General features: G+C 35.2%; 1 long non-coding RNA gene across 9 annotated transcripts in view; it reads left to right on the top strand.

Moving 5' to 3' along the window:
- The window catches only part of LOC123797926 (uncharacterized), a 230735-nt gene extending 209765 nt beyond the window's left edge, over positions 1–20970 (top strand). For 4 of the 9 annotated variants that reach the window (XR_015725810.1, XR_015725812.1, XR_015725809.1 and 1 more), the window contains 3 exons: positions 1524–1651; positions 2362–2524; positions 6511–20970. This is a non-coding gene — a long non-coding RNA (uncharacterized LOC123797926). The other 5 variants (XR_015725814.1, XR_015725813.1, XR_006781125.2 and 2 more) reach the window with 4 other exon arrangements.
- The last annotated feature ends 1533 nt before the right edge of the window (positions 20971–22503 follow it).

The raw sequence follows: 22503 nt of genomic DNA, 5'->3' as shown, positions 1-22503 counted from the left end.
AATGTTTTTTTAATTTATTTTTATTTTTTTGTAATTTATTTTTTATTATTATGTTCAACTAGCCAGCATATAGTACATCATTAGTTTTTGATGTAGTGTTCAACGATTCATTAGTTGCATATAACACCCAGTCTAGTATTTGAGCACTTTGTGGCCCAGTCAAGTTGACAAACAGAATTAATCATCATACCCTTTCTGCTCTCTTTCTAGATACACCTTTTTCAAGAAAAATTCCACTCCCCCTCCCCCCAAATCCCACAAATCCTGATGTAATTGCATTTTTACTCTCTTACCTGCTTCCATAACACACATTCTCCATCATGGCACCTACCACAATATATCCTCATTGCCTGCTTACTTATGTCCCATACAAGACTCCTAATCTTGTTCATCTTCATCTCTTAATTCCTACTTTAGGGGTTAGGAATTACACTTTGGTGCTTCGGAAGTGCTCAATGAGTATTCGTGGAAATGTTTCAGCTATTCTATTAACCTTTAACTTGAATTCTTACTAACATTAAAACAATATAATTATTTTAGCCTGATCACTTATATAAAACTAACATTTACTCCTGGCCAATTACGGCTGAATATATATGTAATAAATTCAACATTCTGGTTTCATTAACTTTCCTCTGGGATTTATATACTAAACCCACTCAATCTGTGGTTTAGATATTTTATGCTGATTAAAACTGTGGCTACCTTGTTAGAATTCTCTTTGTTGTTGCTCACCACCAGGGAAAAGGGCATTCAATTTAGCTGTTTGAAATTAGAAAGTAGCGTAGGAAAGGAGCAGAGGGTTTGGACTAAAACAAAGTCCAGGTTAGACTAGTGCTGGTTGCCTTCATTCTGTCTTAATCATTGGCTTCTGTATATGGAGTATCTAGAAAAGCACTAGGCACAAAATAGCTTCTAAAAATTGCTAGATGAGTCAACTTTGATAAGTTAAAAAATTATTTTAGTCACAGTGTTGTCAGGTGAACTAGGGAGACCCTAGTCTATGGGGCCTCAACCCAGCCCCTCCCAAAGGGAGGGGATTGCCTAAGATTCTTGGTCTTGTCACAAGAAAGAATTCAGGGACAGACTTGCAACACAGTGGATGAGCCACACAAGCTGGAAAATTTATTAAAGGAAAAGTACACTCTTAAGATAGGAGAGCAGGAGAGCTCAAGAGAGAGTAATAGAGCTGCATGCCCTGGAGGTAGGTTTTTTTTTTTTTTTTAAGATTTTATTTATTTATTTATTTGACAGAGATAGAGACAGCCAGCGAGAGAGGGAACACAAGCAGGGGGAGTGGGAGAGGAAGAAGCAGGCTCCCAGCAGAGGAGCCTGATGTGGGGCTCGATCCCATAACGCCAGGATCACGCCCTGAGCCGAAGGCAGACGCTTAACCACTGTGCCACCCAGGCAGCCCCTGGAGGTAGGGTTTTTATCTCTTATTGACAGTTGTTAACTAGGGGGCAGACTATTAGTTGGGGCAAGGATGCAGAATTTTGTACTTTTTCTTTTTTATTCATCAGGATTTCCTGTCATGGCACGTGCCATCTTGGGCCTTTCTGGTTTGATCTGGCTTCTTGTGGAGTGCTGCCAGGACAGGCTTCTGACTTACCGAGGGGCTGACCATGACCTCCTCTTTGCTGGCCTTCAGGTATCCTGTTAGAACCGAACTGCCTACTCTAACGATAGGCTTCTCATTTAGTAAGTGACAGGAACTGTATTTGCTTCACAAAGATTTTAAAGACTAAACTGAGTTTATATACTCAAATTGAATACAAAGTAGATACAAAATGAAAGTCTCTTGTATTTCTTATTTGCATAGCATCAGAATATGTGCAAATGTGTTTGTAAGTGCAAAATATTTGTTCCATCCTGCAGTCCCCAATCACACACTTTTCCCTTTATTTTTAAGAACTTAATATGTGCCAGGCATTATCCTAAGTGTTTTACATACATCATTTCATTTCATTTTAGTAAAGTATTGGTCTTCTCAATTGATAAGGAACATCTCATTTCATAAAGATTCAATAACTTGCCCAAGTTTACACAGCTATGGGGTTGCAGAGACTACACTGGCATCTGGGTTTATCCGATACGAAAATTCAGTGGTCATAACTGTTTGATTTTAAAACAAAATAAAGCCTGGGTCCATTAAAAGTTCATTTCTTTCTCCTTCTTGTCCTATAGAATCAGTGTTCTACTGTTCTGTGTCCTTTATATTTGCACATGTACAGAGGGTATAATGTTTAGGGGAGCATGGTAGGAACAATTTAAAGGCCTTTCTACCAGGCATGCGAAGACACTTGCTCCAACTGCTTTTGTCTCCTTCCCATTTATATTGACCTCCTCACCCTCCCACAGGTGGGCATTCATACCCTGGGCAGAGCTGGAAGAAAGCCATGGCTGCTGCAAAGTCCTCCCAGAACAGACTTTGGTCAGACTGTACTGGAGAATTTCTAATGGGAAGGCTGTTCATCTTTCGTTCATCTTTAAGGTCTGAAAAGACCCAGCCGGCTACATCCAGGTAAAGGGAGAAAGCAAAGATGAAACTTACCTTAAATCTCTATACTTCTCCCTCCCCGCTGTTCAGCTCAATATATAAATTGTGCACCTAAATAAACTTTCACTCTTTAATCCTAATACCAGATGATGTTCTTCCACCTGTATTTGGGAAACTTTCCCTTTCTTTCTCTTCTCAGATTCACTTCCACAATAATCATCCTTCCATTCCATCACTGGTGTCTTTTTCCTCATTGTTGTTATTGCCCTGTTCTTCCTCTCTATCTTTGAGAATATTCTTTTTTTTTCTTTCTATAATAAAAATAACAACTAACATCTTGTCTTGATTCTGATTTTTCTTTTAATTATCATCTTTTCTTTTTCAATTTGTTGCAAAACTCTTAGAACATCAGGTTATCTTAATTTTTCTCTCATCACCTTCCAAATTCTACAATTTAAATTTTGGGAAAAGAGCCCTACTAAGATATTTCACTGAGTTAAAAAACATCAACTGAATTACATTTACAACTTTATAAATTAACCGAATGATACAAATTGGTCCCATTGATTTTAAGCTGATATTTCATATATTCAAATAACCATTTACAATGAACTGTATTATATTTTATCTTGGAAGAGTCAAAGTCTTTCTCTGCAGTAGAGGTCATCTGTCAATATTGCAATATGAGCCCATTTACAAATGAATCTACTTTTTCACTCAAGGTTTTATAAATGTATTTTTATAATAAATGTATTTAATTATAATAGAAAGATATTCTTAATGATAAATATTAATAATTTAAAAATTTAAATATATGAGTACCCTGTTGGTTTTGTTCTTAATTACTGTACATTCACAGACACACAGCCACAATTTTTTTTGCTGATTCCAACTCATATAAAATTTAACAGTAGTTTGACCAATGTGATAAAAATTATTCTATTTATAATTACTTCGAATTTTTCAGAGGAACTTTGAACACTTGGTTCCTAGTGGAAATTAACAATTTAAAGATTACAGTGTCAGAGAGTTCAGCAAACCATTTGATTATTTTTTAACCTCAAGATGTGGCAAAATTGTATTTATTTAAATGTCACTGTTTTGCAAAAACTTTTAGTCTCTCTCTTCTTTGTCTCTTTATCTTTCAGTTGTGAGTGCCTACATAATATATCCAGTAAGTGTATTTTTGGAAGCATAACTATATTTAACAAATGTAGTCATTAATTTTATTGTTCCATATTTACATTAGAGATTAATATGTTTGCTTGAACGCTTGGCAGATTAACATCTCTTTGTTTAATTTTATGATTTTTGTTTTAAGCACTGGAGAAGTCTGTCATTGACAAAACTGAGCTAATGTCAGTGATTTTATTTTTAAGAATTTTTTGTGACATTGAAATTTTGAAAGAACGAGCTTGTATGTAAATTGGATGATAATGGTAGAAACTGAGGCTTCAATTATAAGAGTTACACAGTGTACTTTTTATTCTTAAGTCTAATAGATGAGAAGATTCAAGCCATTCTGTTTTTTACATAATTTATTGCTATTTTAAGAACTCTTTACCATGTTTATTTCAATTCTTTAATTCCTTTAATAAGAAAATCAACCTCATTAAATTGTTAAAGTTTAAAATTAAATTCCACTTCAGTATTGTTTACCTGGGAACCCTATTAAGTTTCTAAGTGTTTAATTAACTCTGTTGTGTAAGGGTTAACAATCAGAAATATATCCAGGTCATCTAAGTCATACAATTGTCATATGGTTGCTAGGCAACAGATATCAGGTTTGGCTGATGCATGTTTCTAGGCAAAGCTTATAGTGTGAAAAGAAGAACAAATTACATGACACCTGCATTTTTGTTGTTATGCTTTTTGAAAATAAAGTTGTATTTGGAGGGGAAAGAAAAAGACTTGACATTTATTATGCACGTCGTCTTTCTTCTAAATGTCAGAACTATATCTTTTGATAGTTAAGTGATAAGGGACAATAAATTAAAATGACAGCTGACATTTTATTTCTTATGTGGTTTTGGATATGGGTCTTTCACCTAATCCCATTCTTGTATGTTGTCATCTTGTTAATTAATTTTCTAAATTCATTATGATTGAAAAGAAGCTGCAAATCAAAATTAATTGCAATATAATTAATTTAAAACATACACATTTCAAAGCCACTGAGGACAAGAAATGCAAATGACTTATACTACACAATTCTAGCACAACACCAAAATATGTCACCAGTGATGGAAATGATGTTGAGAGAGAGACCACATTTTAGAAATCTAGTGTAAAAATCTAATTCATTGCAAATGACTTTTTAAAACTACTGCTTAGTATTACATATTACTTGATTAGTTTTTATTTTCTGGTGTCATAATGCTAGAACATTAAATATGATAATAAACATAAAGTGTCCAGCATAATGCCTACCTCCCGGTTATAAATTCCAATGATGTTAGTCTTCCTCTCTTTTTACTCTCCTTCTTAATAATCAACATATATAAGGAGTAAGAATTTTGGCTTTGGTTAAAGATGGTTCATTGCAAACATACCCAAGAGGAAACAACCAAAATTATCTATTAGATGGCCAGGAATCAAAAATACATTGTTTAATCATTTGTTTTCAAACATAATTTTTTAAAGCATATATATCAGAGATCTGATTTTTATTCCCCTAATGAGGAGTTGTGGCAAAAATCATTTTAAAAAATTTGTTTTAGATTAGTTTAGTTTTTCATTGGGAAAATTTATTTATTTTTAAAGATTTTATTTATTTATTTAACAGAGAGAGAGACAGAGAACACAAAGGGGTGGTTGGCAGAGGGAGAAGCAGGCTCCCTGCTCAGCAGGAAGCTGATGAGGGCTTCATCCCACGACCCTGGGATCATGACCTGAGCCGAAGGCAGATGCTTAACTGACTGAGCCACCCAGGTGCCCCTCATTAGGAAAATTTAATTCAAAATTTAATAAAACCAGTATTTTTTTTGTGTTTTTTTTTTGGTAATTAGATGCAATCTTTCACAAATTAAGAGATTGTCCCGTGATTTTTCAGTTGTTGAAATGAGACAAAAACATAGATATATATTGAAAATTTTTACAAAAGAGAATTTTGCCAAATTTCCATCTAGAATTATGATTAAAAATTAAGTTCTCCAAGTTCTGTTATCCAATGGTAGAAATCAGACAGAACTTGGAGAACTTAATTGAAATAAAGTACATAAGGTAGATAAGCCAGCTGGAGTTGGATAGTGACAGTGATTTAACAAATCAACTAAAAAACACCATAATTTTTTTTCTAATTCAAACCAAACATTCTGTTTATATACACTTGAATTTTGTATTCAGTTCACAGAGCAGACACCTGCTTAGTTATTACAGACTTAAAAAACTGAGCCCGGATTTTAATTTATCTCTTGGGAAAATCATCCAAAGAATATATCTTTATATTCTTCATGTATAAGGGATTTCAGACGCCACATTAATTTGCTGGTGATCAATAACAAAAAATAATAATAAAATAAAAATACTTTAAATTATGAAGCATCAAGTTATTTATGAATGTCTAGCATAAAGAAAATCATGATTATGCTTATTATGTATTCTCTATGCAGCAGCTTTTAAAACATGTGACCTTGTTCAAGAGCAAACTGTCTGCCTATTACTTTCTGAAATAAAGAATCTACTCAGATAAATATTGTTACCAGGTTTTAGAAATGTTTCAACATGTTATGAAATAAGCACATTTAGAAATCAGGGTTGTTATAAATTGAGGACTAGATTGCTCAAAAGGTGATGCTGCTTTCAAAGTTACGTCTCTTAAAACCATTACGCTCAATTTTCCTTTTCTTTTTGACATCCAGAAACAGACATGTCTGGATGAAAGAGTTTCACTTAAAAGGCAAGAAAAAAATCTTTAAAGAATTAGTGTAGATGCTTGATTCTTTAATATGAATTTCTGGGGATATTTTGGTAGTTAGTGGGGCTAACTCACCTTTGTTCGTTTCTTCTAGCTCTCTTCCACATCGGGGGACATGTGAAATCAGTGGCTTCAGATGTACAGGAGAGAATCAAACTGTAACATCTCACCTCCCCTAACTTGCTAACCACAATTATCTACATTTTAATAATAAGACTTTTATTAGTATTGGAAATGCTACTTGTCCTACAACTTCCAATGAGTTGTTAAATCCCTAACTGCTTCTTCCCATCCCATTTCTTTAATAGATCACCTATATAGAATTTTATGGACATTCTAAGAAATGTTATAGACTCCGTAGTCTTGGATTAAAGTGGAGTAAAATAGTAAATTTTTGTTAGGTCAATCAAATCATGATATCCATTTCAATTCTTTCATAAAGCATATTTTGGCATAGCTATAATAGGATCTTTCTTTAGAGACCTACTTTATTTTCCTTAAACCTATGGACATAATCCTCTAAAAACTGACAGCATAGCTATATCAGGTAGCATACAATCCCATTTATACAGAAGATTTCCAAACTTGACTTGGAATGTTTGAAAGTAACTTGGAACATTTGAATGTGAATTACTGAGAGAGACTGGTCCAAACAGGTGGCCTGTTCAGCTATGAATAGGACAATAGAAGAAGAGATGAATAAGATGAAAAAAATTAAGAAACACTTCATGAAAACATTAGTTTGGCTTGCAGTGTACCTGAAAATAACTCAATTATAATTACATTAGAAAACAAGTATGAAATATGATCATATATGTTAGAAAAGCCTTTCTCAGGAGACCAAGCCAGGAGTCTCAGGATGCTTATTGTACATAGAAAAAGAACTGCATCTATGGATTGGAGAAGGAAAAGGAATAGAGAAGAAGAACGGGACAACATTCATCAAATGTCAGCCACTTGATAGAAACTATTCTAGAAACTATTCTAAATTATACCATTTAACATTTATAACCCAGTAAGGCAGGGAATGTCATTTCCAACAGTTAAATGAGGAAAAACAAGAAACCTCAAGGAGCTGTGTAAGGAGACCTTTTTTCTGGAGACTTTTTTCCTGCAAAACTTTTGAAACTGGTACCCAGGAGAGAAGGCATTAGAACACAGTTATGTCTGCCTGCTAGGCCCATGTTTATAGCGGTTGCTGAACCTGAAATTAACAGGGTAGCAGCACCTGTAGCAAAAGATCCATCATTACGTTTCTCATTTTATAGCTTCCTGATAGATGCTGAGAAAAGAAACCCTTGTTGATGTAGGCTCAACTTTAGGAGATCTATTATTTAACGGAGGTTTTGACACATTATTTATATTTATTTATGTAATATATTTGGACACATTATTTAATGGGGGTTAAGTCTTAGCTTACTTTATTGCCTAAATCTTACTTAAAACAAATGCTTACACTGCAGATACACACATAACAGCCTGAGTGTGTTCATTTTACTAAATGAAACTAAATTTACTGAAACACAAATGTTGTTGTTATGAAAACATATTAATGTTAGAACAGTGGTTTATAAATTTGTGCTTTCAAACTTCTGTTTGAATGTGACTCACTGTAAAAAAACATAACTTACATCACCAACACACACATACACAAATTTATAAAATAGTGTTTTTCATTAACTACATGGAATACCTTATATGTCCCATCCCATCCCATCCCAGTTCATGCCCTGACAACATTCCACCACTTTTAAAAAATACAATGGTTATAGATATACTGAATTGATTTCAGAACACAGTATGGACCATGATTTATAGTTTGAAATTACTGATGGAAAGGTATCAGATAAAGCTTCCGGAGACTATAAATGTAAACTGTAAACTTGGACCAAAAAAATAAGTGGAAGGTAGCCAACAAAAAGTAGGAAATGGGAGGCAGTGTGCAGTTGTGTTCTGGGCAGAGAAAACAGAAGTTATGGAGGCTTACCCAGATTTGGAAAGGAGTTTGGTGTGTTCAGGAAACTTGAGAGAAGGGACAGTGAAGCTGGAATATATAGGCAGAGTGGGAGAGTGATATGAGTGAATCTGTATGTATATAGCTTGAAGCTATGTAGACCACATTAATAATGAATATTTTGAAGGAGGAGCGAGTGGCGTTGATTTGGTCAGGTTGGCCTCATGAAGAGCTCACCCTGAAAGCAAAGTGGGGAAAAATCTGAAGAAGGGCAAGAGTGGATATCTGAAGAACAGTTAGGAAGGAGGTGTTAGAGTAGACTGGGTGAGAGAGAAATTTGCTTAGAATAGACCAGCACAAAAGGATTGGAGGGAAGTAGATAGATAAAGATATATTTGGAGAATAAAAGCAAGAGGATTTGGAGATAGATTGGTTGTGGAGAGGCAGGTGAAGGAGAATGATGGGTTAAAGACAATAGTGGTAGTAATTATTAACATTTTAGAGTAGTTACTGGATGTCAGACACTTTTCTAAGCAATTTATATGTTAAATTTGACTTTCAAACATTTTTCTGAATGTAACACACATATAAAAAAACCTGTTTTATGTTATCATATACACACATGTTTTTATGAAATAGCACTTCTCAGATTGTTGGCTTACTAGGGAGATAAAGGCTAGTGCTATAAACTAAAATAGAGAATAATGGAGAAGTCTTTTGGAGAAGAAATACAGGGACAATGATTTTGATGTTGAGTTTGATCATGACCTTTAGATGTTTCTATGTGGATCTGAGCTCAGAAGAATTATTTGGGCTATAGATGAAACATTTGGGAGTGATCAATGCATAGATAAAAATTAAAGCCTGTGGACTGAGTGAGAACATCCAGGAAGAGAAGATAGAATGAAAAGAAAATGAGATTTAGTTTGGAGCCTTGTGCAAATCAAATATTAACAATCAAATTGAGGAGGAAGAGCTGAGAAAGGAGCCCTAAAAGAGTAGTCTAAGACAGAGGAGAAAATCAGGAGATAGTGTAGTCATGTGGTCCCGGGATTGAGGGGATTTGTTTGCTTGTAAAATGATGAGTATATAGGGATGGGTAATAAACTATATCAGATACCTCTTAAAGTCAAGTAAGGTAATAATAATAAAAGTTCCCCTTAGATACATGGTTGCTGGTGCTGACCTTACGAAAGGTGATCCCTGTGGTGGAATGTGTAAGGGTTGTAAATGTGTGACTTAAACAAATTGTATTTAATCTATGATTAGGTAAAATTCACAAACTAACATGATTTTAAGGTAATGTTCCCATTTTTGGATAGTTAAAGGCCTAGCCAAAATTACAGGTTGGCCCTCTAAATCTGCAGTTGGAAGTTTGTCAACTGTGGAGACTGTTCTTCCATTGCATAAAGATATGCAAATGAGAAGACTTGCAACATGATGAAGAAAACAGTAAAGTAAGGAGGGTCTTCTGACAGCACAGAGAAGGTTTTATGGTGGTTGGAGAATGAGGAGGAGTTGGAGGCATGGAGAGTGGAGGGATGAGGAGACAAGAGGCTGTCATTGTATAAGATGTACAGACACCCGGCCTCCCTCTCCTTTCCGTGCTCATCAGGTTTCCTTGGATGTGATGGCAGCTGCATGAGAGCAAAATAGAAGTTGATACATTTCTCAATTGCCTTAGACCTAGTCTCTGAAATTCCAGAATACAGGAAAGTTACTAATTGTGTGATGGGACAGATTTTTAGGGTGGAGTAGATACAAGAGAGAAAGAAAAGTAAAGTACGAAGACTATTAAAAACAGAAAACTCCTTAAAGAGGATTGCCCATGAAGAGAAGAGGCTAGGTTTGAAATCAGGGAATTCCCTGGATGAAATTCAAAACTGGCCCCTATACATAGAGGGCAAGGAGAGATCGAAGAAAGAGGCAGGGCACCCCAGATTGGTAGATGGCAGTTTTAATAAGCAAGGGAGCTTACATAGGAGGCTTATCTTGAGTAACTGCAAGATGAGTAGATCTCTGCATCTGCCCACCAGGATCTTAAGGGTTTATGTGGAGGCCTTAATGGGGTTCAGTCATGTATACAGTCCAGATGGTCTCAGTATCACACTGTTCTCTCAATGTCACATCCTACATGTGGCTCCTAGTGTGAGAACAGTGGGCAGAATGTAGACTATACATTCTAAGGACAAGGGAGGAGGTACAGAGCCTCCAATTTCCTGGATCCAGCTTGAGAGTCAAACAGCAGTCTCATCCTCTGCATGATCTCCTCCTACAATACCTCATGTATTATAATGAGAGAGAAAGTGGAAGGAAGAAATGGCAAGTTGGTGAGAGTTAACGAGAGAAACCTAGCAGTATTTCTAGGCAGGATTGAAGTCTCATTTTAGTTTTTCATAGTTTTAATCTCCTTGGGTTTATGAATTTTCCCCTTAGCTCCACAGCTTGCACAGGGTAGGTAGATGGTTGGCTGGATGCATCCTGGATTATTGTGAGAGATATAACTAAAGGACAACAGGGAACCTATGTTCAGAATATTAGCAAAAGAGTGAGTAACCTAATGGACCACAAACACTAATTGGTAGATTGGAATTACATACAATGACTTCCAGTGCAAAAGTGTCTATCTGAATTTTTTAGTTCTGAATTCATCTTGAGGTGGAACTCCCATTTCCACTGAGGGTAGAAAAACAAATTTGACAATTAAAGATAACTCAAAGACAAAGACGTAGTCTCTGGGAGCAAATATTCCATTAATTCAAAGTTCAAAATTCTTTTCATGAATGTTTCTCTTCATCTAAGTGTGTCTTGCCTTCATTTCTTCTTTCTCAGGTGGCCTGTTGATAGAGGAGTTCAACACCAGTTGGTTGAGGGAAAAGGACAGTTAAGTCTACTTTTTGTCCTTATTCTTCTCATTTTCTCTCTCTCCTTGGCTACTTCTCTCAAAGCTAGAAATGCTTACCTCAGTGGCTTGTGTGAACAGGAACTACTGCCATGTCACATCATCTTCTTTATGCAGGAACAATATTATGAAAAGTGAAGGTGCTATAATAGGAATAAAGTAGAGGGGTCTATGGATTAATGGTCTCACTGTGGTAGGAAAACAGATGGAGCAGAAGTGGTTCAGTAAACAAGATGGAGGGATAGGATGATGTGCTCAGGGAGGATGATGTCTGAATTTAGTGTTCCAAAGCTGGGGAAGCTTTGTAGACGGCGGTGTGCAGAATATGCCCAAAGGAGTTGTTAGATGAGATAAAATGGCGATCTTGGAGACCACACTGTGGTAATGAAAGACTGGTGTGTAGTTTCGGTCATCAACACTGACTTGGAATCATCTAAGACAAGCATAAGAGTTGGAATGGAGATTGAGACCGTGATCCAAAATCTTCAGTTAATGAGGCAAGTATTCCAGATGGCTGTGGTAAATGGATTTTAAATATCATTTTCAGTAGAAACTCTGATCACCTAGAAAAATAAAATTGAAGGGAGAAAATATAGTATAGATGGTTTTTACAGGTAGCATGAAAGGGGGAATTTATAACTACAATGTGATCAAAGAGAACAATGTTAGAACTTTCATGCCAAGACTTGCTAAAGAAGATATGATTTCTGATGTATTCTGAAAGTTTTGTCACTGTTCCCCAAATGTTACTATGGCTTGGGGTAAATGTTTTTTCTAAATATATAACATATAGGAAAACTGTAGATGAGTAGTCGGATGAAAGTTACCAAGATGCCCTTTTCTCCTCTGCCCCTTTGCCTCTAATCTGGTAGTCGCCAGATTTGGAGTCACCGTTATTGCCAACAGCCATGTCTGTTCTTTGTTGGCATTTTACATAACAGAATAGGGAAGTGAGTTGTGAAAGCAGCCACTGTCATTTTCTTGTTTTGATCAGAAAGACATACCTTGGACAAAAGGACCTTGCTGAAAGTGGTTTCCAGATACCTCACCCTGCTGATTTGGATGTGAAATGCAGGAAAGCAGTGGGTGCTGGGAGGGGACTGAAGAGAGAAAAGTAGATAATTTCTGGTAAATGTCAACTAGGAGAGGGTTTGAAATTCACTGTTTAATTGTGATTAACTAGTTAAGTACTTGATTTAATTAGTAGTTGCTTCAATTAGGGGGAATTTGGTGGGTAATTTTTTTAATTTCCAAGGCTTCATTTAGTAGCTAGGTGAATTTTATCTTTTATAAAATGCATTTGCATGTAAGACTGGTTTCCTCAATTTCTTTTTTCATAAAGAATTCTAGAATTGACACTTTGAATAACGTTCCGTATTATGCAAAGCAGTCTTTTTAAAAAATATATAAACCAAACTGTTCTGATGAATTCACAGTTATCATGTGGTCTCTTTATTTACAATATTTAGAATTTATGCTGTTCTCAGAAATTATACCTTATTACATGGCTTATTTTTTTTAATGCTAAAGGTGTTATCTAATTACAGGATAATTAAATGTAATTTATCAAATAGAAATAAAGACAAAATCAGTAATCAGAGACTCTTGCTCCATTCATAGATATTCAGTGGAGGTGTATCGTGTAATTAGTTTACCAATGTTTACTCTAGAACAAGTAGAATAAAATTGTCATCATTTTTCCTTTCATCATCTGACAGCACACTTGGAATTCATTTGCATAGCTTTACAATGGAAGTCATTACCCTCATCACAGATCTACTGTTGTATAACCAGCAGTGAAAAAGTGAAGTTTATGAAAGAGTTTAGAGATAAGAAGATGGATTTATTGTTGAAAGAAAGAGTTCAAAGTTTCTTTTCTTTTGAGGGGAGCAACTGATGTTAACATAGAACTATTATGATCTCAGGTTTGACCAGATCTCTGAGGACAGATTGTACCTGTTCTGCCACATAAAATGAAGTAAGAAAGACTACTGACATATGACTTACAAAGGAGATGGCCAGAAACTGGTGCTGGAAACTTGGTCTCTTATCCATCGATAACAATGAAGGGATTCGAGTTGAAGAAGCTAGGCAGTGGAAGATAGATTCTTCAGAGTTGGTGTGCTCTGTATCCTTTCCATTCCCCAAGGTAGAGTGTGTGTGTGTGTGTGTGTGTGTGTGTGTGTTTTGGGGTGGAGGATTATTTTCTTGTCTCAAATCTATGAAGAGGCACTGCATGAAAACCTCATGGAGATAACATATGTCTGTCTGTGGTTTGGAGAACACAAAAGCTAAAGCAGGAACTGCCTATCAAGCAACTAAATGAAAAGAATGCATTTGGGAAATACACTCACACCGGTACTGCCTGAGGTGTATGTGCCCAGTGCTTTTTTAATAGGAGAGCTACATTCATCTGTACCATACACTTTCATTATAAGAGAATTCCCTTCTTAGTTAGCAACTACCTAACTGGCTTGAGTTCAGGATAAGGAAGCACCACTTCTCCACTTCTCCATTTCCCCACCTCAGTCCCTTTTCCACTCTTGGCTTTTCAAGTAATAGTCTTTTTTAATCCATTTATAGTGGTTAAATGCATGGGAATTGGGGTCAGCCACACCTGGAATAGAGTTTAGGCTCTGTCATCTGCTGACACATGAGAAGCACTTGCAGTTTACTAAATATCTTTGGCCTTTGTTTTGACATCTGTAAAGTGGAAAAGAGTGTAGTGCCTACCCCACAGAGAGTTACTGTGGAAAAACCAGTGCATGTAATTAACTAGCTCAGTGCATGGCACATAGAGCTAAATAGATGTTAGCTATTCTAAAGTATGTATTAAAAATGGGTGTTCTCGGACTCGAGAGTGTCCTGCTGTGCCCAATCCTATCCTAAAATGTAGATTCAGGAGTTTCTCTTCTGAATTTTGGGAGTGTTGTGATCTCTGTTGATATTTTAAATTCTCAAGTGTTGCTGGGAGATGTCCGCACTGAGTAGCTGAATGATACAGAATGGGAAGTCTCATATTCATCATTATGGTTAATGGGCAGATGACAGAAGAGGCTTCTGCATAAAGACAGGGAGATATCCCTATTCATGAACTGAGTTGGCAGAAATAGCTCTATGTGGCTACCAAGTGTTCTCACTTAAACGATTCATGAAATGATTAGCTGCATCAGTTCCCTGGAACCATTATGGGTCCTAGGTATTGAATAGTGTCCCTTAAAGAAGTCTTCCTCCCTCCAGAATCTTTCCAATCACCCATTATACTCTGCAGTTCCTTTTAGGAATGGCATTCATTCCAGGGTTCTGTATCCTGGTATCCTTTTAACATCCCCCTCTTGATCCCATCCTAGCCAAAGCTCAATTTTTCTTCCTCTCTCCCCGCTTGCTCCCCCACCCCAGTAGAAGTAGGTGATGCATTGAAAAAGACCAGATGTTAACCTTCCTGGAGGATAAAGGGAGCTAGTTCAAGAGGCCATGGCTTTTAAAACCACAGCTCTCCTATAGTTGAAGGGAAAAAGGAGACACTTCCCCACGATACCTTTTACTTTATGGATCAGATAGCTTCACCTGTTGTAGAAAAGAAGAAAGGGAGAGAGGGAGAGGGAGGAAGAGAGTAGGAAAGGAAGAAAGGTAGAGAGAATCCTTCCATTTCTTATTACATATGTGCACACATATACATTAATAAATAGCTAGGCAGCTGCCCCCACCCCCCACCCCCAGATGCTAGGCTCTGTGCTAAGTGCTTGCTTTCTGAGTTAATCTTGCCTGTGACCCTAAAAGAATGGTATCATGTTCTAGATATATACTAGGAAATCATGGTTCTGAGGAATTAAATATCTTACTTTAATTTCCATAGTTAAGGAAGGGGTGCAAACATACATTGTCTTACTCCTATGTTGGGCTATGCTCTTTGCACTCTACCATGATACCTCTTATTACTCAAGTTCAGTTAATTTTTATTCCTCAAGTGGTGATAACAAAAAATGGGCATTTCTCTGGAAAAAGTAACATAATGATTTCATACAGGTACTCATAGCTTTTCCTGAAATGAATTTTCCAAAAGAAAAGGGGGAAGATACATTTAAAAACCTGGAAAGAGAAATGTAAATTTGGTTCACTTCATGTTATGGCCTAAAGGTTACATTGGTGTATATCTGTTTAATATTGAAACATGGAACACAGTATTATCAGATATAGAACCCCCAGTATTCCCACACTTGGAAAGGAAAAATAAATAATTTATGTGATTTCTATCATTAAGTTGCTATGTTAAATGGTATTAGGCAGATATTTCATGAAATACTAAGTAAAAACAGTTGGGTAAATAGAGTCTTTTAAACCTTTAACTACCAATCAGTTTTTGTTTTTATTTTTTCCCAAAAAACACTACGCCCAAAGTTTCCAGGTACTAAACTTTGAAAATTTCATTTTAGGGACATTATTTCTTAGATCATGAAATAGAAATTATTCCTTACTACTTTATCATTCAACATTGTTATATAAATTTTAAGCAGAAATTTCAGATGGAAAGACACATTTAAATGGCACTAAAAAACCAAATAAGACCTATGTCTTTGCACTGGTTTATGCTTAGAGCATGAAAATTAACATTTCTTGTCTGTAGTTATCAGATGTTTTTTCCCAGAAGGAACATGAGTAAATGGATTCTTATCCTAGTTTTCAAAACCACAACTAAATAAATAGTTGTTGAGTTTAAGGAATGGTAATCTGTGTAATATTCCACTTTCCCCAAGGGACTATCAATTGCCTGTGCTTTTTTAGATAGAACTAAGTGGGGTTTTTTTTTGTTTGTTTTTTGTTTTAGTTTATATAATTAGAAACACAGTACAAAAATATAATGAAATGCTCATATTTTAATTATCTTATGTATTGTTATTTCTAATCTATATTTTTCTTGTACCTAAATTGCACAGGCATTCAATCTGGTCTGTTGTGGATGTTCATGGAATAAATCCAGAGCAAAATCTAGATAATCTACCCCTGATGTACATATTACAATATATTACGTTAGACAAATACCTATTATATCCATCCTTATGCTATAAAACTTAAACTTTCTTAAGACATCACTGTCTTTATTGCATTTTGAAAATATTTTTCTTTATACATCATCATTAAAATTTGCTGTGATTATCACTTCACTGTTTAACATAAATAAGAAAGAATGTAGGAGAAAAAAAGCATAGTATTTTTACTGGTATTAATCTGTACGTGTACTATGTCTAGTGGAACTCATTTATTTTGGTTTATATCTTTTTTTGCTATTATGAAATATCTGAACAATTTTCTATACTTTGTGCTTAATTTTACCATTCTCTTTTCCCATTGTTTGCTGACCAAAGGATAGGGACTGGTGATGATGGGGCATCATGACAGTAAGGAAATTCTGGGTGAGGGCCACCCCTATTTCATCAAAAACCTATTGGGAAATGACATTTCCATGTGAATGTTTTCTAGGATTTTGAGGAGATACTACTACGGAGAGAAGTTAATTTCTCCAAAGTTAAAATGGGTGTTTTATCTAGGAGTCTTTTCCTTTACATATATTTAGGTTAGTGTGTTTACACTTAAAATATCTTTTCAATATTCATGTTTTGGTTTTAGCACCTTTTCCCCAGAGAATGTAGAAAGAAATTGCTGCAGTCCATTTTCAGTGTCCCATAGGATTTAGAAATCCTGTACACCAGACACTTAAATCTCAAAGTATTGCAGATCCATGCTCAGCACTGTGTGTGGGAGGGACGCTCTGCGGCAGCTGTCTGAAAGTGAATGGGTGAATGTTTACTGCCTTCCCTTTTCTAGACCACAAAGTCCAGAAGCAGGGTCTGAGGCTTTTTCTGTTGGTGTCCAGGATGATTTGGGGGCTCACTCTTCTCAAAGTAAGCACTCCAGCTGACAAGCAAAGGAAACCAGTAAGTAAAAGGAATGTTACATTGTGAGTTAACTCTAGTTTCTGTTTTTTGTCCCACTTGCTCTAAGAGCACACACTACACTATTTTTACAAAACTCAAAAGTGACATAATTGGTTGGAATGGGCCCTGGAAACTAATCTCACTCCTCATGGATTCCTGCCTCCCAAATTAAAGTCAAGGTTAAAATAGCCCAGTGCTGGTCATCATACGGTCTAAGGCTGTCTAGACGAGGTAAAAATGTTCTCATAAGCAGTTTTGCAGACAAGAAAAATACAGGTTTGTGTAAATTGCTGGCTCAACCTTTTTGTGATATGATTACAAAATGAGAACTATGGTTTTATTTCTTATATATTTTACAGCAAGTAAAATGAGTGAATGAAAGCCATTTTATGGAATCTGTTCCATGGAGCAGGAGCCTTGCCCAGAGTCCTCTGTGTTAAGGATGGAAGTAGGAAAAAAAATCTAGATAACGATCAATTCTAACTTTAGCGTACAGGCTCAACTCTCCCTTTCAGCTCATTTATTATCTTTTTTGTTATTCTTTGGTCGTCTTCTGCTTTGAGATCTTTTTAAACAAAGATACATTTTTTTTTTTTTGGAATGGGAAAATCCTTTGTCTCAATTTTTCAGCTTTTCCATAGCAAATTTTCTTCATTTGCTTTTTTATTCTTGTTTCTTGCCTTCTATGTACTAGTAGTTTTTAACATAGATCCTGTGTTGGATCCTTTTAGATTATGTTTCAACTTGAAGACGGGAGATCATTTCAGATAAAAAATTTGTAGGAGGGTGTGTGTGTGTGTGTGTGTGTGTGTGTGTGTGTGTACCCATGTACGAGGGCTACAGGACCTCTCTGTTCCTGGGTCATATATGTAAAGTAAGTTAAGCAATCCTTTCTTGTACCTCAGCTGACCAAGATAGTGTGGGGCACTCGCTTGCTCGGCTTCACCTGCAGCATGACAGCCGGTGCAATAGCCCATTCAGGCCATTTTTCTGATCCAGGTCCTGCCACATGGCATCCATTGGCTAATGTTGGTTATTATTATTGCAGAGTTCTCGTGTGTTTTTTGTATAATTAGTATCATGATTTTTAAAATGTACTGATTATAAGCTGTCACTGGGAATAGCATAAGCTTAGAATGTGGAGGTGGTTGTTTTGTTCAGGGCCTTTATGCAAAAATTAGATCCCCAAATATTCAGAATAGTGTTTTCCTGAATGAAAGTATCCAATTATAATTGAAGTCTATACTTTTTAGAAATGAAAAAGACCAGCGACTGTTTTTTGAAAGGTAGCTCATAGGTTCCCGTGTGGAAATAGAAGCTTCTGTAGCTAACAAATAGCAGAAAGTGAATGACTTATGCTGTTATAAATTTATTAAACTACTTTCTCTAATCGTATGTATACATGGTAACCAACTGAGTACATCAGAAGTGTTTGTGATGAAAAGTAAAAATCACTAAACTCTTCTGTCTTAACCCTGATCCATGGCTCAGAGGAAATCTTTTCATTCTATTTTTATTTGTAAAATTTATTTATTTATTTATTTATTTATGAAAGGGAGAGCGGGTGTGGGGGAGGGAGAATCTTACTGATCTCTGTATCGTTCCAGTTTTTAGTATGTGTGCTGCCGAAGAAAGCGCTGGAGGAAATCTTTTTAAATTGTTGTTCTGTTAGTGATCTCCTTAACTAGATAATAGGATCACATCTGTATACTTTTTTGTTTTACCAACTTAATAAAGGATCTATTGATTATTATGAAAAGTCATTCTTATTTCACGGTATTTTTCAGGCATTATTCTGAAAGTATAAATGTAGAGGTTGGGGCAAAAATTAGATTGGAATGAGGTGGAGAGGGAATAGATGTAAGGGAGGGACTGGGTGATCCTCAGCGCCGGTTTCGCTTTCCACAGCTTCAGTAACCGGAAGTCAAAGGCCTTGTTGAAAGCGACGCTCCTCCTTTGGACTAGCCGGACTAGCCATCAGAAGGTGCGTAGTCGCCTAACTACGTCACAGTGCCTACGCCCTTCTCCTTGCGTCATCTCCTCAGGTAGGCATTTTATTGTCTCACATCATCAGGAGAAGGGTGAGTACAGCACCATAAGATATTTTGAGAGAGACCACATTTGGATAACTTGTCTTATAGCATATTGTTATAATTGTTCTATTTTATTTTGGGTTGTTGTTCATCTCTTACTGTGCTTAATTTATAAAATAACTCTGTCACACGTATGTATGAGTAGGAAAAAAACAGTATATGGCGGGTTCCGTATTATCTGCGGTTTCAGGCATCCACTGCGGGTCTTGGAATGTGTACCGCTGCTGTATTGTCAATTTTGTGGAGTTTTGCTTTAAAGCGGACTGGAAAATGGGCTTGTAGTTAGAGAGGGATATGTGGTTGTGAAAGGTTTTTGTTTTCATTTGTTTCATTAGAACTAGAGAATTTATAAGCCAGTGTTTGTAAGCCAGTGGGAATGATCTAGGAAAGATGGAAAAAGTGTTTAATTTGTGCCGGCAACTATTTTTAGGACTACATCTCTGTCTCTGTGCCTTTGTCTATCTATATTTTATCATCATATGGATATATTCATTGAATTCTTGTAGCAGCCCTGAGATATTCTTATTATACCCATTTTATAGATAAGAAATTTGGCCACTGACAAAATGAGCAATATTCTCAAAATTACAAAGCTAGTAAGTGGCCGTGTTAGGATTCAAATTAGAATGTCTGGATTAAAAAAAACAGAAACTTAATCACTGGTCTTCTGGCTCTGAGGTTTACTTTAGAGTTCTACTTTGTCTTTCTCTGAACAGATTATTTCAGTTCTAGAGTAGTGGGGGAAAATCTGGCTGTCTGTACAGAGGTGCTGGAAGAGAAATGACTGGTAAATTTATTTTATGTACTATTTTTAATGAATCTTCCTGTTTTCAGTTTTATTTCTCACTTTGGTTCTTTGTTATATCAGTTGATTTTGAGCCCAAATCCTTCGCAGGTTACTTTCAAGTGAATGTTTTCACACCTACTCAGCAGTATTTTTATGGCATATTCTAGCCTGTAGTTTTTCCCCTCTGTTTCATCTGTCAATCTGCTCACATATAAACTTCATCTTTGAAAAGTTTGTTGAAATCTCTTTTATTCTTTAATGCTCCTCTCATTCTTTTCTCTGGTATGAAATTATTTATTTCGTACTTCAAAATCTTTCAAGAGTAATTGGAGGGGTGGATAAAAAGCAAACACATTTCCAGCCTTCGTTTTAAATTGGAAGTGGAAGTACTGACTTCTTTTTAAACAGATGGATAGATTGGTTAGGTATCTTTCGAATTTACTGATTTCAGGATAGTGATTAAGAGCACAATCTTAAAAAAACTTTAGTGAAAAACCAGCTCTACCACTTACTAGTTATACTCCTTTTAACTGAACGCTTACCTCAACAATGGTTACCTCAAGAGCACAATATGTTGAAACTATTCATTGAGATGGCAAAGGATTGACATTGCATAGAGTATAGGTCATATTAAGTACTTAATGATTAGTAATTACTATTTTTCTTAGGTAATAGTAAGATCCTGACAGAGAAATAAGTGTGACCAAAGTAATATGGGTTATTTGGTTTATATTGTTGGTATGATCATTGTCATTACTAAATATCAATTGAAGGCTATGGTGTCATAAGTGAAGAATATAAAGATATAACAGTAAAAATTGTTTTTCTATAAATACACCTAAAATAGTTGTTGAATGTAGTATTATATATTATTTTTATGTCATAACAAAGATAAGATTTTCCTTTGAGAGAATATTTCCAATTTTTATAATGCCCATGCATAGTAAAATATTTTATTAACAGAAATTATTTCCGTGAAACTCTATGTTTCTTTTCTATGAATAAACAAATTTCTTATTTATATACTTTTTTAAAGGAAACTGCTAAATATAATATATATTTGAAATACAAAAGTAGCTTTCAACTTACATAATTATATTTTAGTATATATATATTATATAATTCTAATATATAAACTACACACTAATATTTTCATATAATATACATATGTAATATGAATACATATATTATATATATATATATATATATATATATATATATATATACTAAGTAAAGGACCTTTTATTCACTACATCTCTGCTCCCTTAGACAAAAATTCTAGCTAATGAGAGCTAGAAGATTATTAGCTTTGAGAGTAGTAGAACAACCTTGCTTTTCTTTGAAGTTCTAAGCCATTTATCACTATGTGCTTGGGGAAAATTCTGAGACTTCGTACATTAAATAAAAAGACCAGAAATACAAACTAAATGTGTTCTGTTTAGGAAAAAAGGCATATATAAGTATATGAACAGTGGCCAATTTACCATTCAGATTTCATTTTCTCTATTCAAAACATTACCATCTCAAATTATGGGAGCTGTGACTTTATTATGACATACTACCATGTCTGTGGTAGCATTGAAAGCACTTTGTGTTTAATGTTATTGACTTTTAGAATTTTTAGTTTTCATCTGGAAAGCATGAATATTTTTACATAATTTATCAATTGCCACAAATAAAATAGCATATGAATTTAGAAATTGGAAATCTCACATTTTTCTTACCCTACTTGATCTCTTTAACATTAGTCACATTTGACAACATTTTCTTTAGAACTTCTTTTGAACTCCCAATTTTGGTTCTTTTCCTACTTTTTTTATTGCCCTATATTGTTAGATGTTCTTATATGCCTTTGATTCTTCTGGCCTTATATCTTTCTTTGGGAAAACTTATCCACAACAGTCACTCATCTACCACTACAAAACACTAATAACTGCTATAACTGTATATCCTGCTCAGATCTGTTTCCTAAACTGTATGTCTCTATCATCTATCTATCTATCTATCTATCTATCTATCTATCTATCTATCTGCTGTTTTACTGGATATGTCTGCCTGAATATCTTGGAAGGTATCTAAAACTCACAGTGTTACAAACTAGCCTTATGTATAGCCTTCTCTATGGAAAAGCACTCCCTTATTTACTCCCTACAACATGCACAGTACATCCAACAACAATCTCTGAATCTGTTATTTTTGTCAGTTAATAGCAATATGATCAAACCAGTTTCCCAAATAGTAAATTCAGGGTCTTTTCAATTTCCCTTTTTTTTTTTTTTTTTTTTTACTTTTAACTTTGACTTAAAAAAATGATCACAACTTACTTTCTTTAAATTTATCACCAAATTATATTGATTTTTGTATTGAAAATATTTTTTGAGTGTCTTCTTATTCCATTCCATTCTGACCTCCACTTTT

The sequence above is a fragment of the Ursus americanus genome, chromosome 9, assembly GCF_024610735.1.
Source record: "Ursus americanus isolate L20-20 chromosome 9, mUrsAme1.1.p, whole genome shotgun sequence".
Classification (NCBI taxonomy): domain Eukaryota; kingdom Metazoa; phylum Chordata; class Mammalia; order Carnivora; family Ursidae; genus Ursus; species Ursus americanus.
The sequence above is the reverse complement of the archived record's forward strand: the minus strand, read 5'-3'. Positions and strand labels throughout refer to the sequence as shown.